The sequence below is a fragment of the Equus quagga genome, unplaced genomic scaffold, assembly GCF_021613505.1.
Source record: "Equus quagga isolate Etosha38 unplaced genomic scaffold, UCLA_HA_Equagga_1.0 201729_RagTag, whole genome shotgun sequence".
NCBI lineage: Eukaryota > Metazoa > Chordata > Mammalia > Perissodactyla > Equidae > Equus > Equus quagga.
Genome location: NW_025798545.1, coordinates 52,380 through 67,167, shown reverse-complemented (window position 1 = coordinate 67,167; position 14,788 = coordinate 52,380). Strand labels below are relative to the sequence as shown.

General features: G+C 35.2%; 1 pseudogene; it reads right to left on the bottom strand.

Annotated features, from left to right (window-relative positions):
• Positions 1 to 9,917: 9,917 nt before the first annotated feature.
• LOC124233406 (olfactory receptor 2L8-like) lies at positions 9,918 to 10,856 on the bottom strand (annotated as a pseudogene).
• Positions 10,857 to 14,788: the final 3,932 nt, after the last annotated feature.

Sequence of the window (14,788 nt, the reverse complement as noted above, 5' to 3'; positions counted from 1 at the left end):
GACAGGAGACTTTTACATACTGAGGTACATGGGGCAACTATTCAAGTTCAAAACTGATTCAGCTTGAACTAGAAAGCCTGGTTTATGGCCTATCAAACATACATTGTACATCTGCTTATCCATTAAAGCAAAGAATGCACTTTGTGAGATAAAGAATGCATACTTCCCTTCCTACACCCTATTGGTAACACCCATATTAGTCTCTTTCCTGACATCATGGTCATGTTAACCTGCTAATTTGCAACTGAATACCTCTTTGAAAATGTATCCAGCATGTGTTTAATGTACCTTCTTTGTTCTAAAAAGATATATGACTGTCCTGAAACTGATGCTTCTCTGGAACAAATTCTAAGGCCTTCCTGGGTTATAATCCTCACTCTGGCTCATAATAAACTCACCCAATTTTTTTATTTATAGGTTGATTATAGATTATTTGCATCGGCAAACTGAATCAGAAAACTTGGAGTTAGGTCCCAAACATGTATATTTTCAAAATACCCTACAGTAGTATGACACGAATGTTTGTAAATTCAGAATTATTTACCCCACTTTTTTTCTCTATTACAATTTCAACACTATTAACAAAATAAAATGAAAGAATAATTTAGAAATTAAAGAAAAATGTATCCGAAGATTATTATAAACAAAGAATTGCATCACCATTTTCCATTATGCTTGTGATATTTTCTGGAATTAAAGAAATGATATGCAACAATCTTTCTAGTAACACAAACTCACTAATTCAGAGGCAGTCAACTAAGACTACCTGGAAAAATATGATGGAACTATATTTTTGATAAAATAATTTATTAGAGACTGATAAGATGTAAAGTAGACAACATATAAAAGTAAACAGTTCTGCCATAACATGATATACATATATTCAAAAAACTATTCTATTGTAAAACTGCACATTGGGAGGACATCATTTCCAGGGAAAATAGGGCTAGACCATTTAAAACTTATGAGATACTAATCAGAGCACAAACTCCAAATACTTCGAAATTAGTAGCCTAGTTAAATTTCTACTTCCATTTCAAATGAGCATTAAATAGTCAGTTTTCTCTGTGAGAAAGTAAGCACTTCCTATTCTTTAGAGCTTAATGATTTCCACTGCAAATTATAGGTCTTTGAATTCATTTACTTTCAATGAAGATTCTTTAATCAATATTTGACATCTGAATTTTGGTTGCTATTATCATGAGTTAAGTTTTAACACCAGAGAAATATCATTGCAGCTTTGTAGTTGTCACTTCTAACTTCACCAGATAGCCAAAAATTGTGAAATTTATAATGTGTATTGAAAGAAACTCAGCCACTACTTGTAAAGACAAAAATTCTGTGAAATTTTGTTTCTTAACATAGTCCTATATTGCTTAGGTTTTCTCTTGTGGGTCAAAGAAAGGAATTGGATTTTATTCTAGAGTCCTGGCAATCTGGTGTGGTGGAAGGAAGGGTTCACATGCCCACTCTGGAAGTAAGGGTTGAAATTGGTCTCCCTGACTAATCAACTTTTTCAATAAGAGTTCTAATTTCTATAAATAGGATTCTTAATTGTTGGTAAATCAAAGTGGTCATTGCCACAGTGTGTGACACTGAACCTTTCTGGTACCAATTATCTGTATGAAAACTTCTTCTTACCGAGGAAATTATATTCATCTACCCACTAAGAAAGATACCACAAAGTTCCCCCAAACCATGACACCTGACAAACGCACATGATCTCTGAGTAATTTCTTCTCCTCTCCTTCAGGCTTAGATGCTATTTCTTGCTCTGGTTTTGGATCTTGGTCTTTGGGACAAATTTCTTGGCCTAATATTGCCCATGTTCCCTGATTGTACCCCCAGGGAGATCTTTCCTTGTCTGTTACCATCTATGATACATCTAAAGTATCTAAAGGCCATTGGGGTCTCTACCTCATTGGCTCTCATCAGTTCCTCTTGCCTGTTTTTCAAAGAGCACACAGCTTTGCCATGACAAGCCTTACATATTGGATAGTGGTTTATGTATTATTACATTTTCATCTTTTCTTTCTGTAAAAATTTTTAAAAACTTTTTATTGCAGTAGCAGTAGTTTATAGCATTACACAAAGTTCATGTGTACATAATTCTATATTTTGAATTCTGTGTAGATTAGATCATGTTCACCACCCAAAGACTAATTACAAACCAACACCACACACATGTGTCTAAACACCTTTCACCCTCCTCCCTGCTCCCTTTCTCTTGGGTAACCACCAATCCAATCTCTGTTTCTATGTGTTTGTCATGGTTTTTACCTTCTACTTATGAGTGACATCATAAGATATTTGACTTTCTCCCTCTGACTTATTTCATTTAGCACAATGCCATGAAGTTCTATCCATGTTGTCACAAATGACCAGATATCATCATTTCTTATGGCTGAGTAATATTCCACTGTGTATAAATATCACATCTTCTTTATCCATTAATCTCTTGATGTGTACCTAGATTGCTGCCAAGTCTTGGTTATTGTGAATAATGCTGCAATGTACATAGGGGTGTGTATATCTTTATACATTCATGTTATCATGTTCTTTGGATAAATACCCAGCAGTGGAATAGATGAATCATATGTTACATCTATTTTTAATTTTTTGAGGAATCACCATACTTTCATCATTGTTATTTAACATAGTATTAGAAGTCATAGCCAGAGCTAAGCCAGAGTCAAGAAAAAGAAATAAAACAGATCCGTATTGGAAAGGAAGAAGTGAAACTGTCACTATTTGCAGATTACATGATTTTATCTATAGAAAACCCTAATGAATCCACTAAAAAACTTTTAAATACAATAAATGAATACAGTCAGGTGATGGGATACAAAATAAATATACAAAAATAAGTTGCATTTCTATACACTAACAATGAAGTAGCAGAAAGAGAAATTAAGAATACAATCACATTTACAATTGCAACAAAAAGAATAAAATATCTAGGAATAAACTTATCCAAAGAGGTGAAAGATCTGTTCACTGAAAATTATAAAACATTGTTGAAAGAAATTGAAGAAGAAACAAAGAAATGGAAAGATATTCGATGCTCTTGGATTGGAATAATCAACTTAGTTAAAATGTCCATGCTTCCTGAAGCAATCTACAGATTCAATGCAATCAGTATCAAAGTTCCAATGATATTTTTCACAGAAATAGAATGAAGAATCCTAAAATTTATATGGAACAACAAAAGACCCTGAATAGCCAAAGAAATTCTGAAAAAAAAAACAAAGCTGGAGGTATCACACTCCCCGATTTCAAAATATACTGCAAAGCCATAGGGACCAAAACAGCATGGTACTGACACAAAAACAGACACACACACATCAATGGAACAGAATTGAGAGCCCAGAAATAAAGCCACACATCTATGGACAGCTAATTTTTGACAAGGGAGCCAAGAACATACAATGGAGAAAGGGAAATCTCTTCAATACATCGTGTTTGGAAAACTGGACAGCTACATGCAAAAGAACGAAACTAGACTACTATCTTACACTATGCACAAAAATCAACTCAAAATGGATTACAGACTTGAGTGTAAATCTGAAACCATTAAGCTTCTGGAAGAAAAACTTAGTCAGTACACTGTTTGACATAGATCTTAGCAGCATATTTTCAAGTATGTCTGACCAGGCAACGGAAACAATAGACAAAATAAACAAATGGGACTACAGGAAACTAAAAAGCTTCTGCACAGCAAAGGAAACCATCAACAAAATGAAAAGACAACCTAACCACTGGGAGAAGATATTTGCAAACCATATATCAGATACGGGGTTAATGTCCAAAATAGATAAAGAACTCATATATCTCATCACCAAAAAATCTAACAACCCAATTAAAAAATGGGCAAAAGATCTGAACAGAAATTTCTCCAAGGAAAATATATAGGTGGCCATTAGGCACACTCATGAAAAATGTTCAACCTCACTAATTATCAGGGAAATGCAAGTCAAAACTTCAGTGAGATATTACCTTACACCCATCAAATGGCTATAATTAACAAGACAGGAAACAGTGTTGGAGAGGATGTGGAGAGAAGGGAACTCTCATACACTGTTGGTGTGAGTACAAACTGTTGCAGCCACTATGGAAAACATTCTCATCTTTTCCAATGTATTTCCCTCTGGCCAGTTCTGAGGCATCAGTCACGTCCCTAGTTCTTTCCTGGACCTAATTCTCAAGCCTGTCTCCTAGCAAGGCTTCCTTTAAACCATGCATATGGATTTAAGGTTACTTAATCTGATAATCCTCAGTGGGGAGATAATACCCTTTATTCATACTTTGTCCTGGGAGTGTCTTCACAGAATTCATTTTCAGACACTTATTGGGTGTTGTGTATGATATTCATGCACCAAGTCTAACTCTTCTGTGTTTATGAAGATTTTGTAAGCCACTGAATCTTTTTTAATATATTTCTTTTTTGTTTCAGTTGGGATACATTTTTTTTTACTTTTGCTTTCAATGTAGAACCCTAGCTGATAGAATCAGACTCCAAATGCCAGTTTAGACTTAAATAGAAAACGATGGAAAGTAAGAGCAATTTATCACACAATTGGCCTACACTCCATTATGTGGGAAAGATACTCATCCCTCAAAATAGGAAGGGGAAAAGAAATATTCATTTCCCTTTCTGTAAATCAAACTTTGATAATTTACTGTATAATAAAACACTAAAGGAACACAGTGTGCATTATAAAAGCATCCAAATAGAGACCATGTGCTTTAAAAATTTCATCTTCTTGCCATTGTAGGGGAGGAAGACATTTCCACTACCCTCTCTGGGTTCTTCTGGCCAGAAAGCAAATTAAATTCACAGGAGACAGAATAGCAGGAGAAAATTAATCAAAGTTTATAGCATGTATACATGGGAGAGGCTCAGGCAAGCTGAGCAACTCACCAAAATGGCTGAAGCCCCCACCTTAAATATCATATCAAGCTAAAGACAAAGGAGAATGTTGGGGATGGGGGGAGTCAGTTACAGGAGGATACTAGAAACAGGAATAAGATTATTATGCAGATTTAAGTCCTTGCCTTTGGCATTGATTAAGATTTTCTATAGATAAGGTCATCCCCACCTTCTTCCTGGTACAGAGAGGATGCATCTTTACAGATGGAGATTTTCTTTACAATGTAAATGTCTCCTAACAAAGGGTAAGTAAACTCTACTTTTCAGTTGCTTTCCTGTCTGCAAAGTAACCAGCCCCAAATAATCATCATGCCAAAGAGACATATCTTGGTGTGGCCAATGCCAGTCCCCACACCATGAAACAATTAAAGAATGAATGAGAAGTGCAAGATAATAATTACTAGTTGATAACTGGATGATAATAAGAATGGTTAAAATGCAACATAATGAAAAGGGAGCAGGGACCCTGTGAGAGGAAGAAAACTAGGGTAATTATAAGCCTCATAGTCATCATTGTCCAATTTTCAAAATTATCGGAATTAGATTCTCATAAACAATGGATAAAATTGGAAAATATTTTAAAACTCTGTCTTCTATCTATATTGCTCTTCCTAATGTCATCAAGAGCTTTTTTGGAGAACAAATGCCCTGTGGGTGAGACACAATATCAGTAGAAATTAGCTTCCTGCTTTCCTGAGCCATGAGACTACTGGAATAAAAGATTCCAAGAATGTCATTTCTTGTAGCTGGAGTTCTCAGTATTTGTTGGTGATCTCTTTTTTCCCCATTTTCAGAGTTATTGGCATGAAAAATTGAATTATTCTTGCTTTTGTAGGAATTCCATTAAAAGGGATTTCAATGATGCCATTAAACATGAGCAGAATTTTCCACTCCAAAATATGTCTCTTTGGTATAAAGATTATTTTATGCTGGTTATTTTTAAGAATCAACACAGGACAAGTTCTGAAAACTGGAGTAAAATTTACCCTTGTGTAAGAGACATTTATATTTATCAAGGAAATTTTCATTTGTAAGGGTGTCTCCCTCTCTGTACCAGGAAGTGGTGAATGACCAAATCTCTAGAAACTCTCATCAATGGGGAAGGCAGCAACTTAAACCTGTATTACAACCATGTCCTAGTTTACTGTGCCTTTCCTGGTAACCTCCACTAACGGTTTTCCCCTTGCCCCCAACACTTTTGTCTTTAGATGAAGATGATATTTAAGGTGAAGACTTGGGCTGTTTCGGGGAGTTGGTTTTCCTTGGTCTCTCCCATGTAGGTAGGAGTATACATGTTGTGAAACTTTGGTTTTTTCCTGTTAATCTGTCTTCATTATACAGGAGGTGTCTTTAGTCAAAAATCTAGGATAGAGGACAAATTATTTTTCCTCGCCTACACTATTTACTAATACTATATGGTAAAATGCCTCCATCTTGCTTTTCAGCAAACTAAATCCAAAGATATGGCATGGTTTCCCCTAGGCTATTTCCCCAGGGCCAAAAATAGATACAGATCTCTTGATTATCTCCATTATTCACTACCTGAAATGGGTAAGAATTCTGAAACGGGTATCTCTGCTCAATTCCACACTCCCTCAGATTATTTCTAATGAAAACAGCAGACATTTTCATAATTTTCCTGATTGTCATGACACCATTCCCTTCGTACTCACTCATTCTACTCTTCTTAGGGCTGGCCTCATGGGCATGTGGCCTGTGTGCTTGCTAGGATCTCACACTCAGAAAGGATCCTTGCTTTGCTTAATACTCTGTTGTTGAAATCTTACAATTCTTAACAATTTTATCTCTGAGAATGCATGTGAGCAGAACAGCTATGCTGGGCAGCAGTGTTAGCATGCAGCTTTGGTCCAGCAACAATAGTTGCACAAGTGGGCTCAGGCAGCACGCACAAGGAGCAATTGGCCTGGCCTCTCCATGCACACCCACACAACTGTTTAAAGTACCACAGGACCCCAAGGGAGTGGTTGCGTTGTGATTTGGGCTTAGCTCACGGGACTGCATTATGGATCTGTTGTCTCTTTTTTAATAGTAGCCACTGCTACTCTTAGCATTAGATAGTATCTCTCAGATGAGATTTTATTCTGTACTACCGCATCTCATAGTTCTACTGAAATGTGTTGAGACAAGCCAATATCTATGGATCAGTTTTACTCGTTGATATTATGGCTCAGTCACTATCACAAATAGATGCCACGATTACATCCAATAAAAATCCATCCGCTCAAGGAAACTCCCTTGGTGAAGTGCCGGGTGGCAGTGATGACAGCAGCAGCTGCAGATGAAGCAACAATGGTGGAGTTGGCTACTGCCCACTAAAGAGAAGAATCTCTGCCTGGCAGCAGCAATGGCCCATGATGGGGTCAGGGGCTGACTTACCCTTCAGTCCTGGAACCCATCCCTGTGTCCACTAAAAAATTATTAACTATGTCACCTGAGTGTCAGGACAGGAAATGCTAGGGTGTTTAGGAAGTAAACTTTGTCAGTAAAGTATTTTAAATGAAAGTGTACACATGGCCATTGCACTAATGCATGTGAGGAAGTTATTAGAAATCATCAGAACCCAGAATCCATAGTTTTCAAAGCTGCTGCAGCATTGCAAAACAAACATCCACAGGATCAGAAATAGTAATAAAATTTAAAGATAATTTGAAGACTTAAAATTTAATATGACAGATTATTCATGGAATCGAAAATTCTTTTAATATGAAGTTTCATAAATCAATTATTAACAAAAAGAATAAAAATAGCATCGATTTAACTTGTAATTGAAAATATAATGATAAAATGAATAAATAAGCATTTGAAAAATGAAGCCACTTTTGCTTTATTATACAAAGTGTGTAAGTTACCAGAAATTTGAGAGGAATTTCTAAAATGCCATTTGTTAGATTTATATTTAAAATTAAATTCAGACTTACATGAAATTGATTTATATGGATAGGTTGAAATTTATTCATAAGAGAAATCTTTTTTAGAAAAAAATTCTCCTTGATAATCATTAGTTCTACCTGTACTGTAATTTATATTTTGATATAAGGTATCAGAAATTCAGTCTACATTTTCACAACCCATGAGCACTCTTAATATCTCCAGTAACTTAAGCAGATTCTTCTCAAAATTAAAAACATCAAAACTTAACTGCATCTTAGCATTTGCCACCAGTGAATGACAATATTTTCATTTATATTGATAATAAATGAAGTTCCTGAAAATACAAATTTTGACGAAAATAAGTTCGAAGAAAAGCAAGCCAGAAAAATCTTATGACCAATAAAGATATTACATAATAAAGTATTATTATTGAGTATATATAAAATTATGATACAAAAATATTGTTTGTAATTTGTATTTCACTTTATAGCTAATAAACTGATTTTGAAGGAAAAACTTTATACTTAACACCAATAATGGTTGTCTTTCCTGCTTTTGAACGAGGCCTCATATATTCATTTTGTGCTATGCCATTCAAATTCTGTAGAGTATGACCCTTCCCCTCCCTGCCATACCTGAGAGGGTAAAGAGCATTTCTACACTTATCACTGATGGGCAGTGACAGCATTTCACCCAGGGAGTTTCCTTGAGCGGATGGATTTTTATTGGATGTAATGGTGGTGTCTATTTGTGATAGTGACTGAGCCATAATATCAATGAGTAAAATTGATCCATAGATGTTGGCTTCTCTCAACACGTTTCAGTAAAACTAAGAGATGCAGTAGTACAGAATAAAATCTCATCTGAGAGATATTATCTAATGCTAAGAGTAGCAGTGGCTACGATTAAAAAAGAGACAACAAATCCAGAATAGAGTCCCTTGTGCTAAGCCCAAATCACAAAACCGAGACTTAATACCTAATTCAATTACAATTTCAACCTTCCCCAGGGCTGGAGTCTCAAACCAGTCAATCTGGAATTACCTGTCAGCACCAGTCAGATAACTCACCTAACAGACCCCTGCCATCCCCTAAGGGAAGGTGACCTTGCCTGAAACAATCAGCTCTTTGAAAGAATGACTTTCTTGTCCCACCTCCACCTCTTTACAAGAGCTCCTTGTAAAGCTCTTCAAAGCTCTTTTCTATTTGTTAGATGAGATGCTGCCTGATTCATTCAATAAAACCAACATACCCTTCAAAATTTACTCAGTTGAATTTGTTTTTTAACGTTACTTAGGAAGTAAACTTAGTATATGTAGAATGCCAGGGATGGTTGTGGGAATGTCTTTGACTAATTAATTCCCACTAATTTGACTAAACCTTTGACCCACTCATCTTATAATTAACTTCACAGTTTCCTTGACTTCTGTTAGCACCTCCAAGTTTTTATTGTTGTGCTGAGGTCTACCTGAAATTAAATCATTTCCTTAGCATTCATCACCCTAATAGAGACATAAACCTCTCATATTCCATTCAGAGTGGTATAAGGAGTTCCAAATCCCCAGTGAAGTCTTGAAGTCTCAGCTAAATACCTGTAATGATAAGTTTCTTAAAATTAAAAGAAAGACTAACTGGCACAGGTAAATTACAGGTTTACTATGAGAATAACAAGAAGTCTTCTGACTTTCAATTAGATCTTGACTTTCAGGGAAAATTTTTTTGTTTTAGATATATTTGAAAATACTAGAACTGCTATGCTGAATGACAACTTCAGTTAGTTTCTGCTTTCATTTCTACACGACAATGATTATCATGGACATCATATCAGCAAAAAATACATGAATTTGAAAATTAATTTGAAATTGATGGGAAAAACACCATGAAGAAAAAAGATAAGGTTTAGAATTTTATATATGTATATATATACACACATGTCTGTATATTTAGAAGATAATTTTGTCCAGACCTAAGTGATATTCTTCCTCTCTACATTAATTGTAGTCCTTGCACTCTAAGCATAACATAATATTTTTAATTCTGTACACGGATGAATGAACTTATAACCAAGTCCTGGGTACACATGCAAAAAGCTTTGTCTACATTTTTTCAGTGCAAATTCTCGGAATCACTCTTCTTAGGGCCCCCATCACCTCTCTGTTTCTCAGGCTGTAGATGATGGGGTTTAGCATTGGGGTCAGGATGGTGTAGAAGACAGCCAGAACCTTGTCCTTTGTTGGAGATCTGAGGGATCTTGGATGTAGATAAGTGTAAAAAGTGGAACATAGTAGAAAGTCACCACAGTCAGGTGGGTGCTGCAGGTGAAATAGACCTTCTTCCTCCCTTCTGCTGAGTGCATGTGGTAGACAGCAAGGACAACCCGGCCATAGGAACATGCAATGCCAATGAAAGGAAGCATGAGGAAGAGGATGGTGCTCATAAACACTGTGTACTCATAAACCCAGGTATCCATGCAGGCCAGAGTCAACATGGCTGGGACATTGCAGAAGAAATGGTTGATGGCCCTGGATTGACAGTAAGGGATATGGAAGGCATATGTGGTATGGGCGCAAGAGTTTACAAAGCCCATTATCCAAGATCCTATTATCATCAGCACATACACTCTTTTGCTCATATGACTGGACTAGTGGAGAGGAAAGCAAATAGCAATATAAGGATCATAGGCCATAGATGTCAAGAGCAGCGCTTCTGCACCTCCTAAAGTCAAGAAAAAGAAGCTCTGAACCCCACATCCAATAAAGGAGATAGATTTGTTTCCAAAAAGAAAATTAGAAACCATTTTGGGGACAATGGTGGAGATGTGATTCAAGTTAATGATGGAGAGCTGACTAAGTAAAAAATACATGGGTGTGTGGAGATGGGTGTCCAGGAAGATGAGAAGCATTATGCACAAGTTGACAAACAGAGCCATTAGGAAAATCAGAACAACGAGAATGAAGAAGAACAGGCCAATTTTTGATGGTGGAAACAACCCCCAATAAAATGAAATCAGTTGATGTTTGATTATAATTTTTCATAGGGCGTTAATATGATTTTTCCTAGAGGCAGACACAAGAGTAAGTGAGTTAAGTATAAAACTATAAGCTCTTTTTAACTTATTATTTTAGACTGTGTATTATTTAAAATTTTACAGCTCTTAAATGAAGAACTGAACTTACCTATTTTGGGAAAAATAAACCTCATTTTCTGATCCAGAGATTAAAATGTGAATATGCGAACATTTGTGGCCAAAATATTTGTAAGATAATGTTAAAATTATTTTAAAAACAAGATTTCTGTTTTGACTTAATTAGGATAAATATGTTTTACTGCCCTACACAAACTGAGGTATCATTAAAATATATGCTGTATTCAAAATGCCTGCATATAAAATTTATGTAAACCAATATTTCATGGAGTTCCAGTATGAATAAAGGTCTATCACCCTTAAGGGATGATTTTCCTTTCATATTTTGCCCCAAAACTTACCTCTAAAATTGCAGTAGCCTATCAGCTCATGTTTGAGGAGCTTTCTTTCTTTCTTAAATATTCTTTTCACAAGAATGTCAAATCAAGTTTTCCTGAAGTCAGGTATTATCATTTGTTTCATTTGTTCTGAAATATAGCATGAATCCTTATTGTCAAGTTTCACTTACACAACGTCATCCTCTTCTGCCTCCTCACTCAGCTTCTGAATGCTGCAGTTAAAGAAAACCCTTTACTTGACCATCTACACACACTTATTGTAGCGTTCATGACTCTGCTCAAGATTTCCCAAATAGCGTGTTTTCTGTCTCTCTGCTTCTCTAACACATTTATAACATTATACATTGCTTTATGACACTTTCTTTTACTCATTCATTTTTCCATTTTGTTTTTTGTATTAAAAATTATCTCCACTTCTAGATAAGTGTGTGAATTTAAGCATATATACTTATCACTTATCTTTTTCAAAGCCCAAATATTATGATGATAAAGAAATAGATGTGTCATAAATGAAAAGACAGCAGGTAAGAAAAAGGCACAATGAGAAATGAAATAGTTCAGAACTCTTTGAAGGAAGGAATTTGGATAGAGAAATGTTCAGTTACTTAAATGGAGAAAAAGGACTTTGCACCTTGACAGTCTTCACGGAGGTAGGAGGAGGATTCTCCTCCAGAGACGTCATAAGTGAACAAGTTCCACACAGTGTGTGATGTTTTAGTCTTAAATATTATTTTAGAACCCAGTGTTCCCAGACTTTTAAGGAAGTTCCCAACATGAAAGAGGAAGATGCACTAATGTGCACACATACACACACACATACATATTCACACCCCCCAAACAAATATAAAGTGAGTTCTACATCATTGGGAAAATGCAGAAAGAGAATGCATTTTTAAAAATTAGGATTCATATCTTCAAAGAAGTATCAAACATTATTGTTTCACAATATATTATTAGATTTATTTAAAACCTGTCAGATAATAATAAAGGGTTTTACAAATTAACATATATAATAATTGATAAAGTGATTATGTGAAAGTTTCAAAGACAAAGTGAAAAATCTACTGGATTTTTGATGGTGGAATAACCTCAATAATTGACAGTTTTCCATGGGGTTTTCATTAATTTTTTCCTAAAGACACAGACAAAATTGTTAGGATAGAGTAATAAGGCATTTTTAATTTATAAGTTTAGTCATACTGTTATTTAGTCATGAAAACTTGCAGCTCTTAAATGAAGAACAAAATTACCTATTTTGAAAAAAAAAATCTACAGTTTTTGCCTCACAGATAAAAGCTTGATGAGACAAACATATGTGGCCAAAATATTTTACAGACATCTGTGAATTTATAAGAAAAAACATATTCCTTTAATGAATTTATTAGGATGTAGATATATTCCCCAACATAATTCTAGCATTACTAATTTCAGACCTTATACTTTAAGTGTATGCAAAAAAAATTCAATGTAAATGCATAAAATATAGACCGATATTTGAATACATTTTTATGACCCTTAGGGAATGAGTTTTTATTTTATAGTGAAGCCCTAATACCTCTCAGACTACAGTAGCCTATCAGCTCATGTCGCAGACCTAAACTCATTTTTTGAATTCTCCTCAAGAAATTTGCCAATTCAAGCTGCTTAGGTATCATTTCATTATTTGCTTCTTCCTTTCGGAAATCTACAATGAATCCTTATTGCCAAATACCATTTATGCGAAGTAATTTTCTTCTGCCTCCTCACTCAACCTCCAACTGCTCAAGTTAAAATAGACCCTTTTCGTGAGAATCTATACTCTAATTTCATTGTAGCTTCGATGACTCTGCTCAAGGTCTCCCAAAAGATATGTGTTCTGTCCATCTGCTTCTCAATGCTCATATAACATTATACATTATGAAATCTTTTCTTACTCATTCATTTTTCCCTTTTGTTTTTGTTTATTTAAAACTCTATTTGTAAATGAGTATGGGAGTATAAACATATCTATTTATCACCTCTCTGCCATAAAACTCAACTAACATGACAATAAAAAGATAAATGTTATAATTTAAAGAAAGTGGGGCTGAAAGCAAAGGAGGGGGCTCAGAGATGAAAGGGTTCAGGAACTTTTGGAAGAAAGAATTTTGAGAAAAATTCAATCTCTTAAATGGAGAAAGGGAGATGGCATCCTGAGAACCTTCTTAGTGGGAATGAGTGGGGGAATTCTCTTTCAAAGAGAATATCATCAGTGAGTAAGCTCAGCATGCTGTTCCCAAAAAGGGGCTCTAAGTCTTCAGTCTTATAATACTGCTCTAAGACCAAAGGTCATCAGACTTTTGAGGAAGTCTCCAAATGAAAGAAGGAGATACACACACAGACACACATGCACACATACTGAGTTAAAAAATGGTTGGGAAAAATGCAAGAAATCTTTACAAAACAATTTCAAATTCAGAGAAATATGAAAAGTTGTTAAACCCACAGTAAAAATATCAAGAGTAATATAAGAGGAAATGTCAGGTAACAATAAAGGAGTTCTAAAAATTACAGATACAATAATTAATGTAATAGATTCAATGAAAGCTTCAAAAGGTAAATTGCAGAAAATGGATCAGAAAGAAAACAACCACCACCAAACAAAAGTCTGACATTTAGAAACAATAGAATTAGAGAATTCATATAAGACGATGCAATACATACTTATGGGCATTCCTAAAAACGCATGTGACATAATACTTATAGAGTGCATATTATCAAATAGAAACATTTTTCTCAGAAGTGTTATGTGTGAGCTATTCCATAACTTTTATGTCTCTCTCATTTTTAGTATTCAAATAGCATGAAAAGAACCCAGAAAAATAAGTGAGAACTAATTTATGAAAGCACATTTTCTTAAAAACTCTAAACATCTTCGTTTTTTTTTTTTTTTGAGGAAGATTAGCACAGAGCTAACTGCTGTCAATCCTCCTCTTTTTGCTGATGGAGACTGGCCCTGAGCTAACATCCGTGCCTATCTTCCTCTACTTTATATGTAGGACGTCTACCACAGCATGACTTGACCAGCGGTGCCATGTCCACACCCAGGATCCGAACTGGCAAACCCCATGCCGTAGAAGCAGAATGTGCAAACTTAACCACTGCGCCACCAGGGCAGCCCCTCTAAACATGTTGAAAATTATTTCTTCACAATTCTCAATATCGGCTATAAAAATAAAATCCTAAAACCTTCTTCAGAGAAATTATAGTAACAAAACGAGAATTGTATGCAGTAATAGCCAATAAAATAGTATAAATTTTCACAATAATATTATATTTTTTATTTACAACCAATAAATTTTAGAAGATGGAACAATGCCATCAAGCCATGTCTCCAGATAAAGTGGGATATAACTATGTTGAGAGCATGAGTGGAGGGGAAGTGGCCAAGGTGGCAGTGGAAGGAGGGGTCAGCTCCATATCAACAGTGTCCTGCATCACAAAACACAGCCTGGTATTTGGGATT